This window comes from Rhinatrema bivittatum, chromosome 14 (assembly GCF_901001135.1).
Source record: "Rhinatrema bivittatum chromosome 14, aRhiBiv1.1, whole genome shotgun sequence".
NCBI lineage: Eukaryota > Metazoa > Chordata > Amphibia > Gymnophiona > Rhinatrematidae > Rhinatrema > Rhinatrema bivittatum.
Genome location: NC_042628.1, coordinates 18,030,713 through 18,034,240, shown reverse-complemented (window position 1 = coordinate 18,034,240; position 3,528 = coordinate 18,030,713).

Below are 3,528 nucleotides of genomic sequence, written 5' to 3'. Positions count from 1 at the left end.
TTTGTTCTCAGGGCAGTAGTCGCTTTTTCATGGGCTACAAGTGGGAGGCTCTAGCATCCAGCACAGACGGTATGTACATGCCTTGGTGGTCTTTCCTCCCACACAGTTTAATAAACAAGGATGTCAACCACATGACTGCTTGCTCTTTTTTTTTTTTTGTAACTTGCAAAAGGGCAAGAGAGGTTTAACTTTGCTTCAAAATTTAAAAGGAGCCCTCTTAACTGCACTGGAGGGCAGATGACATAATGGGCACTGAAATGATTTTAAAGACCATTGCTTCTCAAAAGGTATTTATACAAGAAACCCCTGCAGTTGTTGGTGGGAAGCTTTGTAGGTGAAAGCCATTTTCATCAGTCTAATTGTCATGTTATTTGTAAAGTAAATCACATATTGCATGTGGCTTTAGTGGAGAAGAATATTTAATGGCACAGATGAGTATAAAAGTGTAGATCAGGTGTGGCCAACACTGGTCCTCAAAAGTCACAAACAGGCCTGCTTGTCAGGATCTCCACCATGAATAGGCATGAGATTTGGATACAGCAGAGGCCATACCATGCAGTTCTATCATGCCTATTCATGGTGGAGATCCTGAAACCCAGGCCCGTTTGTGGCTCTTGAGGATGAGTTGGCTTTGATTATCTACACCTAGTTTACCTGATGGAAGCAGCAGCCCTACCACTGAGGCTATTGCCTGAACATCTGGCTGCCGCTAGGCTTTGGGGCCTTACGGACCCGAGTTAGTTTCTGATAAGCTGTAGCCTGTTCCCTCTAGCTCTTGCTTCCTTAATCTGCACCTTATCTAGTTACCATGAATGTAGCAGGATCAACCCAATTGATGTCTAGGGAGTTGTAGCTTGTTCGTTCCGATGTGCCTGGCTTGTGAGCCACTCCATTAATCTTCCTTTATCTGCCCCTTATCACCTCTCCAGTGAAGGGTGGAGCTGTTTTGTAATATTTCAGCCTCCCAGCCCTACCTCCCATCACTGTTCTATTTCTCAGCAGTGTTTTTGCCAGGTCTTGAAATGGCACTCATTGCAGGAGGAAGCAGAGCCATACTGCAACCCCACAATTACTGGCTCCCACAAGTGGAACATCCTGTATGGACCTAACCCTCTGCATCAGGATGTCCAGGTAGTGGCTTCACAGCATTGTACACTGCTGGCATGCACCAAACTTTTCACTGTTGCACTGAGCAGTGCAGTAGAACCCCAGATTGCCCCCATGCTGGCTCTATACATAATTTTTAAAAATACAAAAAAAAGCCAAAAGCTTGCTGCTTATAAAGCCAGAGAGGCTGCTGGAGGCACTAGACCCCATAAAAGGGGTAGCAGCACTCTAAGGATTTTGAACCCCTGGCTCCAGTTCCCTAGAATGATCTGATTCTTCTCCCCTCCCCCTCCTCCTCATGCAGGCAGCACAGCTCCAGTTTAATTCTTGTAATTAAAACAGGAGGGGAGCACTGGCTGAGCCTCCTCCTCCCCCATGGAGGGCATCCCCCATACTCATGTTTGAAGAGGGACCTGCCCAAGTTTTACAAGCCAGCTAGGCTCTGCTATCAAAAAGGGTGTTTCCTGTACATACCCGGCTCAGTCCAGACCGTGGGTTGAGCCTCCTGTCCAGCAGATGGAGACAGACTAAAACTGAAAAGGGTATCCTATATCAGGACCGAGCCTACCCTGTAGCCCTCCAGTATTTGTCCATCCCCAGCAGATGATCAGCTCACTCTGTAGTTCCCTGATCTTGGCTAGTTAGCCTGTTTTCTCCCCGGTTTGTCTAGTTTCTTTCAAAGGATCAAGCAAGTACTGCTCTTTTGTTCAATTTTAATAGAAAAAAAAAAAGCAATAGCTTGTGTTGTTTTTAGGAGACAGTCTTGTCTCCCCACTCTTGGGGGGCTTCGCCCCCTTGTGTGGACATAGCCTAGTTCCCTGTACATACCCAGATCAGTCCAGACTCCTGGGCCACAGGTTCATTGCCGTTCAAGGGCAAGCTACTTTTTGGTAAAGAACTGGAGGATCTGATTCAGTCCCTTGGCGAAAATAATATGCATCGGTTACCGGAAGATAAACAAGATCACAGGGCTCTTTTGCTGCTCGTTTTCGTGAAGGTCTGAGGCCTCGTACATCTAGAGGCTCAGTTTCTTCTGTTAGGGATAACGCCAGTCAGCAGTAGGTGTACTCTGTCCTTTCGGGGCCGACGTTTCGGTTGAGCAGGTGCCAACCCGCATGTCCAGGGTGGTAAGCCCTCGCAATGATGTGCAGCCAGTCCATTCCTCGGTACCAAGGTGGGGGGAGGCAGACTGTCTCTGTTTTATGAGGTATGGGCCAAAATCACGTCAGATCAGTGGGTACTCTCAGTGATAAGACCCAGCTACGCGTTAGATTTTGCATGCCAGCCCCGGCAGCAGTTTCGTCTCACCATGCGGGTGAGGTACGAAACACCAGGCAGTAGTGGAAACCGTGCATCATCTGCTCGCCCTCGGCGCTATCATTTCGGTTCCTCCAGCAGAGCTTCAGAGGGGCCGGTACTCAATTTATTTTGTGGTGCCGAAGAAAGAAGGAACATTCTCGACTTAAAGGGGGTCAACAGGTGCCTCTCAATCTTGGTCTCAGCCCTTTCGAGGTCACCAGCCCTTCCACGAGGGGGCCCTCTTAGCATCCCACCCCGAAGCCCACTTCCCAATGAGATTGTCAACCCATTCCTCTGTCCCCACTCTAAGGGGGGTCATCTCTCCCTATTTTTTGAGGAATGGGTCAGGATCACTTCGGACCAGTGTGTTCTCGAGATCAGCAGAGACTGTTATGCTTTAGAATTTTCCTCGATCTGCCGGACCTCAATGTAGTCTCTCCTTGTGGACGTCTGAAGCAGGATGCGGTGTCCCAAACCCTTACCAGGCTCTGGCAACTGGGTGCCATTGTTCCAGTTCCTGCTGAGGAGATTAGCGCTGGCCAGTATTCCATCTACTTTGTGGTACCAAAGAAGGAAGATTCCTTCCACCCACTCTTGGACCTCAAAACGGGTCAACCGGACTCTCAAGATGCCCCATTATCATATGGAGACCCTGAGGGCAGTCAATGCAGCTGTTCATCCTGGCAAATTCCTGGCCTCTCTCAACCTAACGGAGGCATACTTACACATTTCGATTCACCCTAACCACCACAAGTACCTTCGCTTCCATGTTCTGGGCCAGTATTTCCAGTTGCGAGTGCTCCCCTTCGGTCTCGCAACCACGCCGTGCACTTTTACCAAGGTCATGGTGGTGTTGGCCGCTGCTCTTCTCCGGGAAGGAATCTTGGTTCATCCTTATCTGGACAACTGGCTCGTGAGGGCAAAGTCGGAGATTCTCTGCCAGCAGTCAACCGGTTCTTGCTCTTCTAACCTCCCTCTGGGGATAGTCAACTTCTCAGTGTCATCTACAGCCTTCCCATGGCTTGGAGTTTCTGGGGGCGTGCTTAGGTACTCGGGTCGGCAGGGTGCTCCTGCCCCATGCTCAGGCATTCAAGTTTCTCGACCAGGTATGCAACCTTACAT